General features: G+C 47.0%; 1 protein-coding gene across 1 annotated transcript in view; it reads left to right on the forward strand.

The window, feature by feature from the left end:
• Window positions 1-23,123, forward strand: part of LOC121832994 (calcium-activated chloride channel regulator 1-like) — a 340,038-nt gene that overhangs the window by 256,584 nt on the left and 60,331 nt on the right. The window lies entirely within an intron of this gene.

Genomic DNA, 23,123 nt, shown 5'->3' on the forward strand with positions numbered 1-23,123 from the left:
TGCTTGCGAGCGGCCAATAGCGAATAAAGAAGTTAACGCGGATCCTTCCGACTTGTGACAGCTGGTCGCATTTATCTCTGGATTGGTCGCTATGCCGCCACGTGGTCCACAACGGACGGCTGTCTCAGTGATTCTGTCGTCACTGTCGTTTTAGTCGCAGCGAACGAAACAGATATAGAGGCATGCGGAGATCAATTCGTCTGATTCTGGCGCAGGGGTTGTGGTGACGTAAGAATGATGCCTTGCTCTGATTGGCTTTGGTTGGAAGGATAGTAGGTAGACCTCAAGGCTAGATAGATGCATTGAGGTCTACCCACTATTTTGTTTCTCAATCAGCCAATAAGAGTTGGGCGTTCTGACATCATGGCAACCGCTGTGCAAGAAGCTGACGAACCTGCTCTCCGCATAAACCAGGATTTAAGAGATTGAGTAGGCAAATTCAGTATAATCCACAAACCAAGTCAGTTCGTTCCAACGTGCCCACACCAGGGCAGTTTTGCTCGAAGCTGGTTAATTTTAACCGCGGCAGAAAGTTCACCGCTTTTCTCTACGAGGGGGAATTTAAGGTCCCGTGACCAGCAGAGTAGGAACGATGGTGAAACATGGCGGTGCTTCTCCGAGCGAGTGTCGCTCGCTTTGGAACTAGCATGTCGCACTCGCTGCACTACCGGGCACGTTTTTAACAATGAATGGTGGCGAAGGCTTTCACTTTCACTTACCTCACTTAAATCTCAATGCATGAGCGATAATCTTGCCCTCTTACTTAGATCGTGTTTCGATTGTGGCCATCCCTAAGCCCCAAGGGACGCGGTAATTCTCGACACGACGGCAAGACAATCCTAGTGCATTGTCTTGACTCGATCGGCCGGACATTGATGGCACGCAGAGCAGATCGCGTACCGATTTCCACTGGAGCTGAAGTACGCGATTTTTATTTTATCAAGGTGTTATGTACTGTTCTTACATGCGGGCTAGCGATGCTGTCGGTGTGCCACCCGCCTCTCACTGCTCACTTCTTCCTTGTCGTTTCTAGCACTGAGCTTTATTCTTCTCGTTTGCACTGAAAGGAAATATCTACTAAGCGTAATTTGACTTCGGACAGCCAGCCAATGAATAATTTGCCCAACACGGCTTGAATGAGTCTTACATCACTTATTGTTTGTACCACGAGCAACGAAACATTTTTATCTCAATTTTATATCAATCAAAATTTTATATCAATCAAAATTTTATCTCAACCAAAATTTTCTCTCAACCAAAATTTTCTCTCAACCAAAATTTTCTCTCAACCAAAATTTTCTCTCAACCAAAATTTTCTCTCAACCAAAATTTTCTCTCAATCAAAATTTCCTCCCAATCGAAATTTGATCTCAATCGAAATGTGATCTCAATCGAAATTTGATCTCAATCTAAATGTGATCTCAATCGATATGTGATCTCAATCGATATGTGATCTCAATCGAAATGTGATTTCAATCGAAATGTGATTTCAGTCAAAATTTGATTTCAGTCAAAATTTCCTCCCAATCAAAATTTGATCTCAATCAAAATTTGATCTCAATCGAAATTTTATCTCAATCAACATTTGATCTCAATCGAAATTTGATCTCAATCGAAATTTGATCTCAATCGAAATTTGATCTCAATCGAAATTTGATCTCAATCGAAATTTGATCTCAATCGAAATGCGATTTCAGTCCAAATTTTATTTCAGTCAAAATTTCATACCAATCGAAATTTGACCTCAATCAACATTTGATCTCAATCAACATTTGATCTCAGGCGAAATTTGATCTCAGTCGAAATTTGATCTCAGTCGAAATTTGATCTCAGTCGAAATTTGATCTCAATCAAGCTGAGTTGCAAGATCTATCATGCCGATCTATCATGCCGCCGTAAACATGCCCGTCTGTCATTATTCACAAGCTCTATCACCATGCATCGCTACACGACGATTTTTTGTCAAACACCCCCCCCCCCCCTTTTCTTCCCATGACGCGATCATTCAATCAAAGTAACGCGCATCACATGACACTCATCTAGTTATGACCAAGCTACCGGCTCACATTGCAACTGAACTAGATATGTCGAACTTCAAACAGCTCGTGCGCAGTTATACTAATGCTTCGGATACTTTTTTATTCCTTGTTCTCATATTGTCTTTGTATACTTTTTGTGCTTTTTCTGTGTACTATGTATTCGCTTGCCCCCCCCCCCCCCCCCCCCCCCCCCCGCCTATATAATACCCTCACACAGAGGGCCTTCGGTGGGATTTTGAATAAATAAATAAATATGCGACTATGCGTCACGTAAACCTGACGAGACGCGTACAATTGGGTCCCCCTTTTTTTAAGTTATTAATATTCGCTACAACTATTAAATGACACGAGCTACCACCCCATAAGAAAACACGGAGCTATCGCGCATCCAGCCCTCGTCAAACTTGACTAGGCACTTGTACATACCTAGAAGGAAAACACGGTTAACTTCTTCCCCGCGGTTAAAGTTAACTGGCTGCGAGAAAACGGGCCCGGGGGACAATTAAAAAGTGGCGGTCCGACTGCGAATACATCCGTCAAAAAACAGCCTGAAGACTCTCCCTGAAGAGTGTTTCTTCCTTGTGCGGCGGTCCTAGCACGTAGGTCATACAAAAGCTGCCATGTCTGAAGCATGCGTACGTGTGAAGCACTTATGTTTCGAACATGGGTCATGCGTGCCCGTAAATTATTTTGTGATGTCCGCAGCAAATATCGCGCCTTTTGTATGATGTACGGGCGGTGGGCAGGCTGTCGAATACAGCGAGGGTACGTCTTAGATCGCGATCATAACTGGAAAGAAAAAGTTTTTTTTTTTTTCAAAAGCTTCGGTAGTTATGAATTCGGCTGCTGTCTCAAAAATGTTTAAATGCCGGCATTGTCAATGTCTCGCCGTACATCACGACCACACGATTAGATCTCGCACCTTCCCAGATGGGTTCCTAAGAAGGCGCTAAACGACGAGCGGAGCTTCGTTTCCGCCAAGCTAACCGAGCGTTGCGGAAGGCTTCATCGTCCGACACCCAGGGATCCTCGCAGGAAATTCGAGCTCGGACGCTGAGCTAGCGCCTGGACGCGCGAGACGCGGCGAGAATGGAAGAGCTTATCGTTTCGCAAGCGCGGAGGAAAATAACGCTCACGGAACGTAACATCGAGCGAGGAAAAAGAACGAATCGAAAGAAAGACTACGTGTGAGAACCGGGGCCCGTTGGCGGGGCGGTGCACCGGAACTAAGCGCACACGTGACTTCCGCTTCCTGTCCGCCTATCTGGTCACTTTCCGGAATTGCGTTCCCCCCCACCCTCCCCCGGGGGCATTTTTTCGTGTTCGTTCGCCACCCCTTTCGCCCTTTCGTTGTTTTGTACCTTTTGTTTCTCGCCTGGGTGAGGCGACCAAGCTCGGGCCGCCGGGAGGCTCGAGTCTGCAGCTGGACAGTCTAGATTTAGGAGAGGAATCAACTCAAACCGTGGAGTGTGTTTGCAACATAATGGTGGACGCCTCCTTCTATTGGTCGCAAGTGTTGCAGGTATTGCGTAGTCGCGTGGTAAGGAAGAAAGCGGGCGGAGAGGCGAAGACACTTGCAGACGATCGGCATTTTTGCCACCTTGCACCTCGTATGCGGAACGCACGTTCGTCAGCTCCTTGCACAGGGGTTGCGATGACCTCAGGATGCCAAAATCTTATTTGATGATTGAAAAAAAAAAGTGGGTAGACCTCAAGGAATTTAACATTGAGGTCTGCCTACTATCCTTTCAATCAAAGCCAATTAGAGCTCGGCGTTGTTCTGACGTCACCGCCACTCCTGCACAAGAAGCAGACTTATTCTCCGCATTGCAAACGTGACTCGTGAACCAGGCGACCCCGACCGGGCAGTTGGAAGCACTCTCAAAACTAGACACGCTAGTCTGCAGGAGACGCCGCTGCCGCCGCGTCTCCCAAAATGGCGTCGTCGTCGTCGTCGCCGTCTGCTACCGGGGCAATTCAATTGGGCTCGGCCCGCTCTGGCCCGATAAGCTATTCTGCCGGAAACCTTGGAACTCCTGGTGCCGCTTTCTCGCCGCTGCCTCCCTCCCTGCCGGTTGACCTTTTTCCAACTGATGGCTTCCAGCTTCGCGCCGCCACGTCAACGCCTTTTCGCTTTACTTGGCCGCCGTCTCTTTCCCCGTCTTCCCGAGAAAGGAGCTGTTGCTCTCGTTGTACAAAGCGCCCGTCCTTTCGCTCCCCCGGGCTCCACGCCGAGGACTCCACCCGGAGTCGCCGAGCCCTCTTTAGACGTGGCTTACTTCTAAGCCCCCCTTGCTCTGTCTCGCCGCGTGTTTGCTTCTCACCCGTCCTGCCCGAGTTAATAGTTGTCGTTGTCGTTTCTCTAGCTGTTTCTGTTTCTGTCACGCGAGCCGTCCTCGATGTCTTGATTCGAGTCGGCTTAGTATCGCCGCGCTGTCTTGGCATGGTCGAACCGACTTTTCTTATCAACTCGATTCGGGCACCGAGTTTCTTCTTGCTTGGTTTCATGTCCTTTGTTTGCTTCTTGGCGCCGGGATTTTTTTCTTCTTTCTTTTTGTTCTGGATGACGCGTTTTGTTTATTGTTTCAGCCGGAGTGTTACCCGGTCTAAAGGTAGAAGAAAGCCAAAATAGAGTCGGGCTACGTTGTTACTCTTAGATTGACTGTCAAGCCTCGGCCTGTTTTTTGCCTGAACCCGCGCGTCTCGCTGTCCCATTCCGCGTCGGATGGAGTGTCTTGGAGAGAACCAACGCGTTCCTGTTTATTGCGGACGTGAGTGGCCTGGCCAAGACTTCCGGTCCTCCAAGACGTCACGGCCGTCTCCCTTGCACGTGCGCGCCCGCTAGAGTTGTCAGGACGTAAACGGGCAAGCTTGGAGGTGAGTTCGGGACCCGAAAGCTTGTTTCCCCGAAAGGAAGAAAAGGGAACCACGTCGACGTTCCCCGACCTCGGAAAAGACTCGTTTGGAAAGGTGATGTTTAGGTGGAAGCTGGCACTAAGCAATCACTTTTGTTGGAACGTTTTTTTTTTTTAGCTTTTCAGCGCCACTAATTCTACGTTGGCCACGTGGCAAACGCAAACTAATCTTTACATTAGCATGCGGCGGCTGCCTTAAAGTTATTCCTCGAGCTCGTGTTGGTACCAATAAGAGGGTGTTCTCAGAACCGAGAGCACGAGCAAATTTAATAAAATAATTTTTATTAAATTAACGTTTATTTCTTCTTTTTTTTTTTTTAGAGCGCAGCTTCGATGCGCTCGTTTCCGGCTTGAGCGGCATAGCCGTCGGCGTAACCGCGGCGACGTTTTGGCATGGTGACGTTTCGGCACCGTACCGAAACGTCCTTGTGACCCCCGGGCCCTCCTCAGGGGGGTCACGTGACCTCAGGGGGGTCCTGAAGGGGGTCACGCGACCTCAGGAAGTTTTGAAGGGGGTCACGTGACCCCCGTGAGGTCATGAGAATCACGCGACGTCACCAGGGTCACGTGACCTCACGGTTATGCCGACGCCGACGCCGCTCGCAGGGTGGAGTAGCAGGCAAAACGAGAAAGTGAGGAGGAGGGACGAGAATACCCTCCTCCTCCTCCTCAAGAGCTGCGCTCTGATTCGGCGTTACAGGGAGTTGTAAAGGGCTTTCATTTTTTAATGCGAAAGCAATAACTGCTCCATGAAGCGAGCCTACGTCATCAGTTTGAAGCGCGAACACGGCGCCTAGTCTCCCTGATCCCAAAGGTCCTGTGGGGAAGGAATAATCGTGTACTCCGAAGAAATGAGCCGAGACAAGGAGAAGCGACTGGTTCGTGCGTTCTACTGGCGTGCATCTGTCTCCAGGCGTGGGTATTGCGCACCCGAGAACGTGCTCGTTTATTTCTTTTATGCTGAGTGCTCAGCATATGTCACGCTCCGCATCTGTGGCCACTACAGTCCCATAGGCTGGCGCGCGGCGACGAGGCTCCCATTGGCCGCTGCGCGCGCCAGTTTCAACGACCGCCGCCAGATGGCGCTGCATGTACGTGCCGCCAGCGCGCCGATAAAACTAACCGCCGCAACCCCATGTCACTACGTGCCCGGCGCCGGTTATAACGGACACGTCGGCGCTAAATCGGAGGCTTCTGCTCGTCTCGCCGCCGACTAATATGCCGTCGTTTCTATCATCCACATCGTCGGCGGTGCTCTGCTCGTCTCGCCGCCGACCAACATGGCACCGCCTCTAGCATCCACATCGTCGCCGGTGCTTCTGCTCGTCTCGACGCCGACGAACATGGCGCCGCCTCTAGCATCCATATCGTCGGAGAGGCTTCTATGCTTTCGCATTCACAACTCATAGGAAGTGCTTAGGCGTACCTCGAGCTTTTTTTTTCTATTTTTTATTGTTTTTTTTTACGAATCTTGGAATGTGATCAGCTGTTATGTGTTATTATACTATGCTCATACGCTTTGTATGTCAAGAGTTTTATCGTAAACCTTTTCTGTCGTGGATAACGCTTTCAAGCATGAGTTTGCCTGAAAGGAACCAAATTATGTTAAGCTCTCATTTTAGCTCGGGTACAAGCAATACCTTCGGGTATATTCGAGTTAGGTCCCGCGTTAACTCACTGCGGTAACAGAAATCGTCGAGCTGAAACAATAGAGCAATGGCGCCGACGCCGCACCTGCCCTCTGCATTACCAACCTTAGCGAGTGGTCATGACAAGATCCCTGAGATACAACGGCCACCTGACCAAATACTGTTATTGCGTTGAATACTAACGAGGTTTTTTTACCCCAAAAATCTTCTCAACAACCTGATCTTCTTACATGTGCATGTTGCCCAAGACAACCGGGCTTTCGATGACCTCGGCGTTTTTAAGTACTTTCTGGAGCAGTGTATTGCTCTCGAACTTGTCCTGCACTACATCGTGCTCCATAGAAACGACCGGTACGCGACCGACCGCGTAGACCACGTAAATGTAGCTCTTAAAAATATCTTGATTCCCGCATCGACAGCAACAAACCTTCTAAGAGCGGTCATGAAACGATTTTTATACTTGCGCTAAATACTACTCAGAATCACTCCCTAACGTTAATAAGCGAATAAACTTGCCTTCGTTTTTCTTTGTAAACAATGTCAGTCGTAAAATAAATTCTATGATTGTGAGAGTCACTTTCCGAGCGAGGGGCCCGGTCAGGATGGTGACGACCGATGATAACGTTCGTCCAATGGAAGACCTCCCTCCCCCCCCTCTTCCCCCAGGAAGTCGAATAAAAAAACTAACTAAAAGTTGTTTTATCCCTCTGGACACATTGCGACGTTGGCTGGTTTACAATGACCACTGTGGCCACGTTTATTTCGAAACAAAACAACTCAACAGTAATTTACATTGGACAACTCCCGAAATGAAAACCCATACTTTGGTTCCCAGTCTCAAGAGCCGAATTTCCTGAGAATCCTCTCGGCATCCCTTTTCTAGACTTGTAAAAGCCTCCTTTTCCTTCAGAGACCAACCAATCCCTTCAAAATTGCCCAGTGTCACGTGGTACTCTTACCTAATCATCAGCAAGTTGTCAACGTGATCCCCCTCCGACTCCTAAACGGCCAAACCTATTCCTTGTAGAGTCCCAACATGCTTTCCTCGCCGCCTGGCTGGCGCCACACAGTCAAGTTATTACGTCAGTTATAAGCGAAGTTCTGATGCTAAACGGCGAAATACCCGGATACAATCACGCCCACTTAAAAGCCACAAGCGCGGACGGATGTAACGCTGCCCAAAACACGGGGTTTCCGGTTCCCCAAACCGACAGTCAATCCGTTTGTTAAGAGCCGTGCAACAATTTTAACGTTGAAAGAATTGGCATCTTCTACTTTCGACATTGTTCACCTTGTCACAGAGGACAGAAAGCACACCTCCTTCCTTCTAAATGTTGCGATTCCGCTGCGTAATTGCGAGGCGAAAATGAGAATATTCCCCGGCCGTGAGAAACACGCGGAATGACGTCAATGAAGGTCCTGTAGAAAGATAGCAAGTTGTGCAAATAGCTGTCCGATAAAAGGTAAGTTTTCTATAAATCCTGTCATTCTGACATAAATATAAATGCATGAAAAACCCGGTATCATCGACAAACTTTTATTATACGGAGTTTTAGTGGCGCCATCTATCCGAGGTCAACAAACCCGTCAGCTCTATCTGCTACCGTGAACAGCCGTTAAAAGCCAGAGGGGGACGGGGGCAGCGCCGGACGGGGATGGCCGGACACGGATGAGACTTTCCTCCTTTCACCATGTTGATCGCGCTGCGCAAGCTCGTGGTCACGCGGTCTCGAGCGGATGAGTTCTCGCTGCTCACTGATGTCTGTAGAGAGATAGCTTCACCAGAACCGCGTGCAACCCCCATTGACGTCACAGCGCACGTGACTCGGAAGATGGTGAAGGTGTTGAGAGGTGCCGAAGACCTCAATCTTTGTCCATTTTTGAAATAAAAAGTAGAACATGCAAGCAAAAGCGTTTTTTTTTTTTTTTGTTTGTTCTTTACTTTAGAAAGGTCGAGACACCAACTCCCAAATTATTTAAGCCAAACAGTGAAACTGTTGCAGAGCTCCTTTAACGACAGGGGTCCGACTCGGCTCCACCACGCCCCGCGGCTGCTCGAAGGTCCCCGCTCGTGGGGGCAGAAGACGACTCTCCGTTCATACCCTCCCGCGTGCGTGCTCCTGCTCTGGGTCTGCGAGCCAACGCTACCTCCCAAAAATGCCGACAAAAATCATAAGCATATAAGCTTTTCTATGAAAAAATCTTACTTATTACAACAAACTTCTTCCTTACCTAACAATGATCATCGTTCATCCCCTCAACTCGGAGCCGGAACAAGCAGTCACGTGGCCTGGTGCCTATCCTGTGCTGCCAACGTTAATCATAGCCACTCGCTGGGGTTGGCAAAGTAAAAAAAAGGCTTGCTGAGCTCCAGGCACTGTTAGAGTTCCGCTATTCTCATCACAGCAGTGTTTGCACACGATCCACTACCAGAGTGTCCGCCGAGGCGTTGATTGTTACGAACCGAAGTTGAGCACTCACACAGCTCTCGTGTCCAATTCATGAGCCGCGCTCGACCGTCGTCAGGCGGGTGGTTTCGATCCCACAATTACGTCATCGAGCGTTACGAAGGCAAGACTGAAACAAAAAATAGTCCCCTTTTATCCTCGCAATTTCACGGTGACCGCGAAGCTTCTGAATCAGTGTCGGTCAGTGCGAGTATACTTCGGCCAAACTAGGACCAGTACGCCTGTGTAAAGTCGTGAACATTCCAACCCAACAATCGTTACATGAACCTCTATACTCTAAATATTGCTTTCGACAGCAAGTCGTCAATTTTTTAAATTCCTACTGCCGATCTTCCGAACAACGTTTGCTCTCTGCATATAATTTGTGAACTAGAATTTGTGTGAGGCATATTTCTGGATTTTGTGGATGGTACACGTGATGCGAATGCTTAAGTCTGTATTTTTAGTATCTTAGGTCGAAAATTATTTTGCGATGTTTGAAATTTCTGCGTGTATATCGGTGCGTGTTTTTTGTTTTCATTCTTATTTTCTATACAGGCGTATAAAAACAGCCGTTCCCTTTATTAATTACGTATCCCTCCTGCTTGGTGCCCGCCCCAGCGTCCCCGGCATCGCTAAAATAAATAAAAAATAAATAACCTCGCAACATATATTACGCAGCTTTTTTTTTTTTTTTTTTTTTTTTTCAGGCAAGAAATAATTTTGCGTACTCCCGTTGAAAAGGCGCTTCTAAAATTTGGAAATGATTGAACGACATATCGTGGTCAGCGCGCTATTACGGTGGAGATGGGATATTTTCTTTTTCTACTCGGTCACCGTTCCTCGTTTTTTTTTTTATTGTGTTTGTGTGCTGCGTGTAGAAGAGAAAGATTAAAGCTGCAGTTCTTTTGCTCACACAGATACGAGAGACTCGGTGCTCGCTGCATACCTGATGCCAGAAGGGTCTGCGCCTCGAGTCGTGTCCAAAGCATGTTTGCTTCAAACATTTGTCTGCTTGGAACATGTCTGCGGACAGTTTGCGCATGACTAATGTGACCTTGATTCAAGGAAGCAACACGCCTCCTAGGACGGTGTCTGCAAATTGTCTATTTGTATGACGTATTAGCAGTGCGAAGGCGGTGCATAAATGTTATTGCTCCTATCGTCACTGCCTCTCGTTCTACGTCGTTTGGGTTTCAGTGTTGCGCGTCTTAAAGAAATGTTCTTCCCCAGCGCTGCGCAGCGAGTTTGTCGGGGCTAATAAGAACCGGGTTTCTACCGTTACGCGCTATTAGAACGTCAGCTCTCAAATCCGCTTCTTCCGAATCGTGTTAAGAGAAAGAGGGCAACTTCCAGATGGCCGACTAGTTTAAGAAAGAAAAAAATAAGAAAAGGATGCTGAGCACAGAGCGCTTTTCCCAAGAAAGATCAGAAATAAACGGCAAATCAGAAGATGAAACGGGAAGAAAAATTCCGCTGAGGGTCCCCCTGAGAACATTCTTAGACGGCACTAATGGAATTCTAATGGTTTGGTCTGCGTAAGCCAGTAGTAGCCGTCGCGGCGTAGCAAGCCGCCAGCGTCTTCCACACTAGCCTTCGTCTCTTAGCTTTTCCTCGGTTTCAATTATTTAGTTTTTTCTTTTTCTATTAATTCTTTTTTTTTTCCTTTTTTTTTTTCTTCTTCCTCTTCTTGATACGCTAAGGCTTCTTTAGGTCGTACGGTGTTCCTTTGACTCGGAGCCAGCATTAGGGCAAAAGTCCAAACTTACATTTGGAGGCATTAAAAGGCAATCTCTGTACCACCCGTTCCCGCCTCTTTTATATTTGTGTGCGTGTGTGTGTGTTTGTGTGATTTGTCTTATACGTCAGTTTCAGCTGCAAGAAACTGGGATTTGTTAGCATTTAGAAGAGTACGAGCAAAAAGACTGGTTCTCTGTTATATAAAAAGAATCTCCGGAAGCACGCAGACAGCCACTCATGGCGAATGACTGGGAAGGTTTCGTCGTATTAAAGCGTGCTTGTCGCTCTCCAAGGCGGGAAAGAAGATGATTACAAGGAAACTGCAGTAATTGCGTTTGCGTTCAGCGTTTTAACCCCCCCCCTTCCCCCCCCCCCCCCCCCCCCTCGAACACCTTTTTCTTCTGAATTTATCTTGTGGCCTACATGCAATTATCACAAGCGGGGCGAGACAACGTTGATAGAAATACATTTCATTCATTCAAAGAGCAGCATTTATTATAATAACCATAGCTATGACTAGTCTGTGTTTCAGTATAGCTCTACACAAGATGACAGACTACTGCTGTTGTCAACCGTCAGCGCTAGAATCCTGTTACTTTCTTATATTTATTCTTTGCCTATTATTTGCGAGTCATCTTGTACGTATTTACTTTACACTCTTACCAAGAATTTTATGAAGGACCAGAGTGTGCGTTCGTGTTTGTGTGTGTCTGTTTGCGTGTGTGTGTGTGCGCGCGCGTGCGTGCGTCCGTAGAGAGAGGAGAGTTAAAAATTAAGATATAATTTGAAGAGTACGGAAAATGAAATGGATCTCATCAATGAATATTCCATGACTTTTCATATTCAGTCCTCTGTCATGCATAGGTACCATTCCTACAGTAGCTTCCTGAACGCGTGGAAACATTTCCTTTGTCTGTAGGTAAAACGACTCTCGGAGCTGATTATTTCCTCATTGCTGGTGAATCCTTTCTCTCCTCGCATCCCAGAACACTTCTGTAGTGATCCACAGAGGTGACAACCCGACGCCGTCTACATTGAGATGGGGGAAAAAAGTCCCATTCAGTATCGGCATTGTCATCCTTGTGCGAGAAGCAGTAGGCGGTTCGCCGTTGTCCCGTAAGGAGCGGACAAAATGACCCCGCTCCTCACAGCACTGCCGCGCCATTGAAGTAAGGATTTCAAATTTTTCTTTCTTTCTAACTTTTTATTCGGGTAAGTTTGTTCAGTGTAATTTTTATACCTCTAATGCATCCGCCACCTCTGTACAAAATCATAGCTCAATACGTTCAAACCGATCTACGCGATCCCTTCGAAAAGCCGTCGATCCATTTGTTTCGCGCTGTACTTCTCTTCTCAAATCTGTCACTCGTACAAAACTTCTCGCTAGCAAGTCAACGAACTTTTTCAGTGACGTAGTAAGCTAACACCACCTCGAAGATAATGCCTGCTCTCCCCCCCCCCCCCCCCCACACACACACAGACACGTCGTCGCCAGAGCGTCTTGTAGCGTCTCACAGATGGCGCGACGTTAGCACGCGGCGGTGCCAAGACGAATGCGTCTGTCGCTTTGCGACGACGTTCGTCTACTCTATGCGGAGCGCAACTTCGTCTGCTTCTTTTGCAGGGGTTGTGGTGACGTCAGAATGCCAAGCCCTGATTGGCTACGATTGAAGGATAGGGGGTAGACCTTGATGCAGTTTGCTTCGGGGTCCACCCACTATCCTTTAGTCAGAGCCAATCGGGGCTCGGCATTCTGACGTCACCACAACCCCTACCCAAGGAGCAGACAGACTTGCGCTCCGCATAGTTTCAGTGTCTTTGCCGCGTTGGGATGGTTTTGGCTAAACGTAGAGTCGCTCGATGAATACCGCTCACGAATTATCCCATTGAGAACTGGATAGAGGGCATAATTGGGGTGCGTGCAAAAATAGTGTCTTGCCCATTGGTATTATAACAAGCACGTGTGGATTAATTTGACATGTCTAGGTATCGAAAATATGATCGGTCAGCAGTGGCATACGTATGAGTGCTATTTATTGCTCTTTTTAGATGGTTTCTACTATATTGACAATATTATGACTGACCTTTTCATATTTAGGCGACGGATGTTCCAGCTTCTGATAGGGATTTGTGTAAATGAATCATGCGAGAACTGTTCAATCAGATCTGTTGTAAGAGTGATTGTAGAGCGGTAACTGAATCTGCCCCAAAATGCCGCCGGAGGTATTATTTCAAAAATGAAAACTGGACGACCGCTATGTGAGTGCTGACGCGGGTCTTTAAAGATGCATTAATGACTCAGCGAGTTGAGACCACCACAGCGCAGCCCATTTAAATATCGAAAAGTTCAGGTTAAGGTGGCGATGCAGGCGAGTTGGTTCATGACTTAATAAATTGGGAAAAGTGCACAAAAAAGACGAGGACAACCAGGGTAGAGCATGCAATAGAAAAAGCTGGTTCCGCGGGCACTGCGCCAGCCAGCCTTCGGTTTATCTACACAAAAAAGATAGATTTTATAGATGCCAGGTGAGCGACACGCCATTGGTTGTTACGGCGTTGGTTGACTTTGTGGTGTTTTCTTCCTTGAGCCGTTTTAATAAAACTTCGGTTGATAGTGAGCGCTCGTCCTGTGCTCCACCCTCGTTGTCCTGGTTTTTTGTGCGCGTTGTTCCCCATTTCTTAAAAGGTTGGAGAACCGGAAAATAGGAAAATAACACACCCGTGGGAAGTTTCGAGTGCAGTCAAGGTCCAAACTTGTTTTCACAACCGTGATCATTCAACTTGTTTGCGTTTCGCGTGTGCAGACGCGTTGAAAGTAGCTACGTCCGTGTGAGCAGGTACGTGTATTGTTACGTTACAAAACTAATGAAATCCAGTGCCTTTAAAATAAACATAACTTCGTTTTTTTTCTTATTTTGCAGCTTTGTGTACACTACCCAGTATTCCCCAAGGCTGCGGTTACCCGTCGCTAAAAATAAAGCCTCGTTCCAGGAGACATCAGAGAGACCTTTTGTGATGCGCTCGAGCGCTTGTCTGCTCCCGGCTAATCGACGTAAGCGATGAAAACGTACGCCTAGGTCATATAATAACTGCTCCCATTTCTTTACGCCTTTGCGACACGTACATATTTAACTACGGTTGCCCGGTGCATATATGCAGAATATTTTTTTCTCGAGCTATCTTTCGTCTACGTCAGAACGAACAACTGCATAGTTTTTTTTATTTCGTATTGTTTTGTTCTTGAAAGTGCTCATAGCTAAAACGAACGCGCCCGGAAATATGCGATACCTTCATGTTCTTGTAAATTGTGTTTTCTTCGTGCGCAGTACGAACGTGAAGAAGTTCCGGAATTAAACGAGTGGCGCGGAATGAATCACAGATACCGTTTGTTTTAATTAAAGGCGCTTCTGTCCGCTCGAGAGCAAGCCACAATTACGACGACTGACCGGGCATTTGTTCTTCTGTTCCCGGCTTTCTCATTTTCAATATTGGAGCTCGGTTCCTGCGCTCCGCGCCGACACTCCGCTGCCTGGACGACGTCGACCGCTCGAGCGACGCAGCAAACGCGCCCCGGGCAATTTCGATGGCTGCTGTAATTAAATCTGGTGTAGCGTTTCAAAATTAGAACTTCTGGCGTCGGTATTATGATCTACCCGTCCGCCTTCTTTTTGCTCCGTTATGCTCTGCCTTTTACTGTTTGCTTTCTTGTTTCTTTCTCTCTTTGTCTTTCCCCCTCTCGCTTTTGAAACCACTGTAAATTTTGTGTTCAAAGTAAAGGTGTTCCTGTTTTTTTTTTAATTTTTTATGCTCCTCTTCTTTAAGCTATTTCGAATTAGTTTTTCTTTCTGTGTGGCAACTTCTTTTATTTTAAGTGCACAGTGCGAGCGAGTTAAAGAATAGCGTATGCTAAGAAATTGTGGCGCCTCTATAGAACTGTAGACCTAAACGTTTCAGCAGCGCCCCTGACGAGAAAAAAAAATTTAACATGTCGCGTTCCGGTGTTCCAAACGCTTCGTTAGTGCCCGTGGGCAGACGCTGAAGGAAGCTGACAAACGCTAGTTTACGTCCGTGGGTCGCGCTGGATGGGACGCTAAGACTCAGCTTCACTTGAGCATAAAATTATCGCGTCTCTAAGACGCTAGCGGAGGGACCTCTTTTGTGGTCGCGTCGTCTGGACGCTACAGAGCCCCCTGTTCGAGAGGAACGGGCCTATAGGCCTGTTTTACCCGACGAGGGGTCGCGAGAGCGTACAGAATGCGCGACCATGTAATGTTGGCTTGGCGTCTGCAAGAAGCGACCAGAAAGGTGCCTCGTCCTCGTAGCGTTCGATCGAGCCCGAGTCGCGTCCAAACGCTGGCGTCGGTCAGTGCGTACAGAATGCACGTAAAACAAGAAAAAATAATCGCAGCTCGAGCCTATAGCGCCCTATCGAAACGCCGAAAATGCATTCCTTTCAACCGTTTTGCACACGTTATAGCCTCTTCTATACTCACAAAGCCTGGTAGTTGGACCGCGGAGCCATGTAGGGCCCGGTCTCAGATTTGGAGCGCGAGGATCTCGTAGCACAGAGCATCAAAAAGCCATTTCTCGGGGAAGCTGGACGTCACCGCACAGCTTTTGCAGCGGCGAGGACTCTGAATGCACACTTTCGCTCGGGAGAAGTGTGTTTCGGCTTCTCGCCGCAGCGGGGCGCCAGTCACGTGGCTTTCGTCCCATTCGTTGTTTGCCGCTCCACCTTTTCCGCTCGGCAGCCGCTTCTCGTGGCGATCTGACAGGCTTTGTCAGTATAGAGAAGGCTGTGCTGAAGGAGAGGAAGGGACGAGTGCGCACGAGGACGTCAAAACGCCCAGCTTTGGTTGGAATGATTCGGGGGTAGACGCTAAGCTTTGTCTCTACTCACACTTTTGTACGTTCCGGCGTTCCACGTTCGTCTTCGACCGCGCTCAAAGAGCGAGTGGAGACATCGGCAGCCATATCTTTACGTCTGCACCCTAAAGGCCGGCTCTCACATACAGCGAAGCGCAGATGTAGCGCTATTCACGTGTCGTCAGCTGCTTATCGTCTGCCGTGAGCAACAGTTTTGACGGTATGATACAAAGCTGGTGATCGCTCCCGTCAACATGCGCTTAGCGCAAGGTCAGCGTTGGTCGCGTAGCGCTCCGCTGCATGTGTGAGCAGGCGTTAATAATTCTAGTCGGAGATCGTCGTTTTGACGTCCCTGCGCTCTCTCGTCTCCTCCTCTTTCTCAGTTTCTCGGCGCATTGTTTTCTTCAGATTAACGAGAGAGCGAAGTTTGCCGTACTCGCAGCGTTTCGAGCCACGGCGGCTCCCGAAACGCAGTAGTAGCGGAAGCGTCTTAGCTCTTCATACCAGGCTATGGTGGTATCGAGTGACTGCTTTAGGTACATCGCAACTAACCGATTCGGAGATCGTCGAGACGGGTTTGACGTCGAGGCGCTAAACGGTCATGTGCGTGCGTGTTCAAGCTGTGACGGCACGCGATCGAAGGCTGCTGGACGCCAACGGTGGTACGGACAGGGCGCGACAAACGCTTCCAAGCGGCTTCTGTTGCACTCCCTAACAGAGTGAGAACAGCAGGGCGTGTCTCAAGAACGCCCAGCCTCTAACCCGCGCTCTATGCCTTCCGCCGTGCTTTGGCTGCGAGCGCGCGCGCTCGAGATCCACGAGATGTCGAAGCGTTGTCGAAGGTAGCAAGCTCGCTCTGGAGGCGGGACAACTGAAGCTCCTCCCTGCCGATCTCGCCCTGTCGGTGTCCATGTTTCGCGACTCGTTCTTATCGACGAGGGCCGCGATCTCATTGACTGAGGAGCGACAATAAGGTGCTGAAGACCTGCAGTTCTTTAACAGTCGGCGACTATTGTCAGTGTAATCCCGGTGATCGCCACGGACCAGAAGTACCCAAACACCCAATCTCTGTTTAAGAGGGGTGTATTTCGCCGTTGTAATTAATGACTTCAAAAGGACGTCCCTATACAATCGAATCGAATCTGGGCTGGCAGAGTTGCCGGGGTTTTCTCGTCAGTGGGAAAACAGGGTGATACTTTCCAACTTCGGTCAGGATTATGGTCTACTTAAGCATTTCGCGGACGATACGATAATATTTAGCGAAATTACAAGTATATCTGACCAGCTAAAATTAAATAAGCATTTGTAAAAAAAAATTAAAAAAATGGTGTGACGAATGGCAGATGTCACTGAACATCAATAAAACCGTTTTTATTATAGCCACTAAAAAGCTAACCCCTCTAGTTTTCGGTTACAGTATTGGGGAGAAATCGCTCACAAAAAGTGATAGAGTATAAGTGTCTAGGTTTATTATTCTGTCCGAATCTCTCATGGAAACTTCATGTTGATTAAATATGCAAAAAGACCATGCAATGGCTCTGGACGTTACGAAGAACTCTACGAGACGCGTCTCCCCAAGTTAAAATAACAGCCTTCAGAAACCTGGTCTTACCAGTCATGGATTATGCCAGCCCAGTTTGGGAACCCTGCACGCGTCAAAACAAAGACAAACTGCAAAGAGTGCAAAACAAGGCGCTTCGCTTTATTTTGAACGATTACAGATCAACCACGTCAGTTACAGAATTGCTAAATCGATCTGAGTTTCTCACAATTGAACCGCATGTCAAAATAAATCGCCTTAAAACGTTCTTCTTAATTGTTAGCGATTCCCAGAAGTTAGACAAACAAAAATATATATAGTTTTTGACTCCGAGAATTTTTAGACATGAGCATAACAGGCATATTGATCCCTATCCGTACTTTTCTGATGTATTTAAATTTTCGCTCTTCGTGAGATCCATAGATGACTGGAATAGTTTTCCTGAAACCATCGTAGATAGTTCAAGCGCGTCCGTGTTTGAAAGAAGCTCTGCCTCGTAATTTCTGACGTAATTTCGTACCGCATATTTTGATTACGTGCTCTTTTCGACTATGTACCCACTCCTGCCTTGGCCAGTGAATGGCTGGCAGTAATAAAACAAAATAATATGGGAATACCATACGAAAGTAACCCCGTCGTACATTTGTTTCCCGGTTCCTTTTTCTTCCGGCGTCAAGATGGCCGGCATCAGCCAATCAGTAAATTTTACTGGCTCGATTCGTACATTCAAGCAGACGCAATGCACCCATTCTGCTACTCGACGTCTCCCCAGACTCCAGAAAAGACCAGGCTATTCGGGCACCTAAGACGTTCGAAAGATTGTTGAGTGAATTATAACTTACAAGTTATAATGTATCGGTGTTTGACGATAGGAAGACTATGTTAATTTTTATGGGTAAAGAAGAGTGCGGAAAATTGTACAATTATTCATGCGGAGTTTTCACTTTGGACTGTGACCAGTCGCGACAAAGTGGGAATTTGAATTTCTTTTTTCCCCCTTAAATATTTGCGCGTATATTTGAATGGGCAGTCATGGGCAACCGTAATAACACTTCCCCGCATGCAGCGTCATAATGAGGGGAAGCCCGCTTTAAAATAAATCGGTTTAAAATTTTTTTTTTTTTCGTTTACTTTGAAGTGCTTCCAGGACACCGACTTTCGCCAAAGCTTGACGGCAGCACGGTACGATTGATGACCAATGCAGACCACTAAGGTTTACGGGGTTCGATCGATCTCTCCTCTTATTTTTAGTTTTATTGTATGTGGCGGGACTTTCTGGAAAACGAGACACTCGATGGAGCTGTGGTTGTCCAAACTCGGCATTCCTTTTCCGATACTGTATTTCATTCATCTACTTGGACATTTTTTAAAGTTTTTTTTTAATGTATCGTGCTTTTATGTGGATTTCATTTTTCTCTGGATTCCCTCTTTAAAGTGCTTCGTGTTCCAGATGGGTCGGTGAGCTCGCTCAAGCGTAAGCGCCGATTCGGCTTTCTGTGGGAGCAACCGCATGTTTCTTTGGCAAAGTTGCGAGCGACCTGCAAACTGACCAACCGCAAATCAAACGCTACGCGGGGCTCGAAGAATTCCTCGTAGTATTGTGTTTTTCATCCATGTTTTTATTTTGCTATAATTGCGTATTTATTCGTTCTTACAAATAAAAGAAAAACACTTCCGGTCATGTTGTGCTGATTCAGCGAGTGAGAAAACCCGAGGAAGCCCGAGTTCGTGCTTTTATGGTAGCGTTAAAAAAAATGTATTTAAGAAGAAAACAAAATCTACAAGGACGTCTTTTTTTCTTTTTTTTTTTTGGGGGGGGGGGGGTGGGTGGGGGCAATAAAATGTACGTAGGACAAACCTTACGAAACATAGTACCGTGTTTACTTCTCCGGTCGTGCCCTCCTTTCCCTGCATCTTCCTTCGCTTTTTTTCTTTTTTTGTGTGTGTGTGTGTGACTGGATTTGGTTGTTAGAAGTCCGCCGTTGACAAATTGTCTGCGTTCGCGTAGATGTAAACCGGGGTTGCGGCAGCGCTGGAGTCGGAATCTGCTGCTTTGTTTTCTTTCTTTCTTTATTTTTTTTTTTTAGATTCGAGGAGGTTTTTATGTTTGTGCCTCCGTGCATTCTGGGGATGGCACTCTGATATATTTAAACTTCGTAGCGAGTTTGGGTAAACGCTGTGCCACTATAACGGTTCGTCAAAAACAAAATTGGGCTCTTTATTATTTATTTTTAAGCTTGTTTGGTATTACGTTTATTTGAACTCCTTTCACGTCGTTCTGGATATTTGCGGGAATGTATTGCACTCTTTATTTGACATGAACTATTCGGTATGCGAATGAATTAATTTAAAAACAGTTTCAGATTATTGCTTTCTGTGACTGTTCAAACCGGAGTTTTCTGTTATCTTTAAAATTATCATTTTTATACTTAGAAGCCGTGCTGATCAATTATATATAACAGACAGTGTTGAGCTTCTTTTTTTTTTTTTAAGTAGAGCACGTTGTACGGGAGGCTGCCTAAGAAACTCAAATCACGATACGAAAGTGACGTCACGGTGCGTGGTCATGCGCCCAACATTCTTCTACACTCAGCGATGTCTCGCCCGCATTTCGCGAATTTTGATGTCTTGTTACATTTCGAAATTTGGCGTCCGTTACAATAGCCGCACTGCCGCACCAAGGCTCCCTCATGGGTTACGCTTCATTCACACTGGCTGCCGTAAGTGATGATGTGACCGTAGAAACAACCTATGACCTTCGCTTCGGAGTCGTCGTACGACTCTCGGTACGTAAATGATTGCACCGAGAATTACCGAAACAAAAACGTCTTTTTCGTATGGCAGTTTTGTGAGGTACGATAAAGGTAATGCCGTAAATATTTTAAACCAGATATTTTTTTTTAAAGACAAGCTTTCAAAACATGCATTAATAAAAGAAAAGCTCTTTTATATGTTGTTAAAAACTTGCGAGATTAAAATGTAAGTATTATTTTAGACTAGCCGATAAAGACGGAGGTCTAAAGACGTCAAGTATTGAAATAATTTACTCCTATAAGGGTTTTTTTTTTCTTTTTTAAACATAGATTATCTGGCATTAGCCAAAGTTATGTCGTAACGCTCTGCAACACCTAAATGCAGACAGGGTAACTTGGCATGAGGTGGAGTTATGAAAACGTGTTCCTGCACATCGAGCGAGACGCTGGTTCGAGCACCGCGCTTATCATTAAATGTTAAAATATGCGATCTCTGCGTAGCGAGCCGCTTGAGTCCGCAGCCGACTCTGTTTATGGCTTCTGGAAGAGAGCGCCGCAATTTGCTCGAGTGGTGTGCCTTTACCTCAACCCTGGACTGTTTCAAACGCGTTTCGAAGGGGTCGGATTTGCCCGTTTGCGTGGCGCAACGACTCGACTAGTTTGCCTCGGCTGCATTTGCATGCGTAAAAATGCCGGGCTGGAAATTTTGCCCGCTTCCTGCCAGCCTCCGCCCAAACCCGAGTGCCAAAAGAGAAGTGTAGCGGATATATGTTTGGAGAAACTTAAACTGCTAGACTGCGATTTCGAAAAGTATAATTGTCCGTTCGACTCGGTTGCAAAAGTACTCACCTACATTAAATGTGGACTTTTTGGAAACGCGGTCCGCGCTTCTTGTTATTTATTTTTGTTCAAAAATATAATTTAGGGGCTTTTTTTTTTTTTTTTGTGCATCTTTGGACGCGCTGCCCCAGGCGCTTTGCTCAATTATTGAGATATAATTGGCTCGAGTCTGGACTCACAATTGTCCAGTTTCGTAACTTTTCGTTCGCATCTCGAGGAACGAACCTCAATAGAAGTATTTCGTTGCCGCTACGATTCGGCGAGACGTCCAATGAGACTCATCCTAACCTCATTTCTACAAAGCAGCGGCATGTGTCGCAACTCAAAGAGAAAGCCTTTCACGCGGTACTGGATATGTCTTTTCTTATATCTGGTATGATGTTCGTGATAGTTGCCAGGCGGAATTGTCTGGGTATTGTACCTCACGCGAATACTGCAATCGCGGTTGCTTGCTTTTCGGGAATCGTTTTATTTCTTGCTGATGGTTAGCACGCTCGCTTTGAGTTTTCTTTCTTGCTTTATTTTGAAGCCTGATAGCGGCGTCTCTTTTTCGATCATCCTAATGGCACTCCCTATTTTAAGCCCCGAGCTCTTTGAACAACGCTTGGCTACTATCGCGCGTCATCTGAACCGCGTCCCCGTCACGCGGGCGTCCCAATTTTACTTTAGCGACGAGCTACCCTCATCGTGTGGGCACGTCGGCCACCTTGTGTGCGCAGCTTTGTCTAATGTACGCAATCCTCTTTCATCTCGTTATATTCGAGAACCATCGCGGTGCAAAATGTATTCTCACGCTACTATGACCTATTCCACACTCGGGTAAGTTGTAACAAAATATTTCAATTTAATCGAATTCGATTCTATCTCTAGCACAGTGTTGAGATCCTCCAAACGAAAACCGTCACAAACGGCTTGGGAGTGACGGGGGGCTAGCCACTGCGTTGCTGGCACAAGCACATGACCTCACACAATGTATTTGCCAGATTTATGTTGTTTTTTTTATCTCATGCATGGCAGCTTCTGCTTTTCGGGTAAAGATATTACGCAGCATAATTCATGCAAGTCTTGCACTTGTCTCTGGTGACCGTTCAAACTCCCTTTACGCATGTACAGTGTTACAACAGAGTAGGCATCTAGTGGGTACTCAATCTTGTCTAACGTCACTTATGCGTGCCTGTACGTTTAAGCGCTTGTAACGATGTTTGTTTCGTTGCGTACAAACCGGATCGACTGTCAACCAAAGCGGGGAAAGATCAGTCAGTATACAGAATTTCCTGAAAGTTCGCGCACACATTTCTACATAGAATACGGCTCGTTGGGCTCAGTCGGTTTCACGTCCTTGCCCAGACATTCACAAGAATATGGAAAAGGTGCGGATAATTGAAGGAACGGAAAGTTAGAGTCAAGATGGCGCTGCCGTAGCAGACTATGCGAGTGGCGCTACCACCCAAAGCGGCGACTGTGCCAGCAAACGTAGGGGCTCTCTCCTTCATTTCGAACCTCGCTTACTGCCACACTGTCTGCTGTTATACCTTTGTATATAAAGGCTCTTCGGCCAAGGGGCACGTAATACCTCTGGTTACGAGTTGATAGAAATGTTTAGTCTTCTGTAAGCTGCGCGTAGGGGCGCTTCGGGGGCGCCACACTTTCTGTGCAGCGCGTAGCTGCGGCGGGGAGTTGCGGCGCGATCGTGCGGGGCTCGACCAACGAGCCGTGCATTGCAGCGGCCCCGCTGTGCGCGGCACTGCGTTCTGACGCCATTCCTTGGACCGTAGCAAGTTTTCATGCCCTGCTAGCTGGCCCTGGTCGAGCGAGCCGACAATTCAATTCGACGTGACGGTCTCGTTGTTTTTTGGGGAAGCTTCCTTTTCCACGTAACCGGCAGAGCGACGCGATTCCAGCCCGGTTGTTTTTCATTCTCGTCGGTTGAGTCAGGTGGAGGACGACGGTCAGAAAGAGAAAAGAGAAAAAGAGACGCGTTGGGCTCGCGGAGGTCCGTGGATGCGTGTCAGCCGCAATGGCCCGAGAAATTAAAATGGAGTCGCTCGCTCGCTGAGAGCGATTGTCCGCGGTGCTGGGATTAGCTGCGAACAAGGCCTCGAGCTGGTCGGGCAACACTGGAACGAAATGAGGAAACGAAATGGAGGGGAACGGGAAAGCTGCCGGCGCTCAATTTTGAAAAGTACGCCCGACGTGATGTGACCCTTTCAGGAGAGAGAGAGCGATGTCCGTACATAAATCATGACAGTTCATCTGCTAATGAAGATTTTTTTATTCGTTTTAATGGAATTAAACTCGGATCCGTCGAATTAAAAAGATATTATACATGTGTAT

This window comes from Ixodes scapularis, unplaced genomic scaffold (genome assembly GCF_016920785.2).
Source record: "Ixodes scapularis isolate PalLabHiFi unplaced genomic scaffold, ASM1692078v2 PGA_scaffold2__306_contigs__length_199485367, whole genome shotgun sequence".
Classification (NCBI taxonomy): domain Eukaryota; kingdom Metazoa; phylum Arthropoda; class Arachnida; order Ixodida; family Ixodidae; genus Ixodes; species Ixodes scapularis.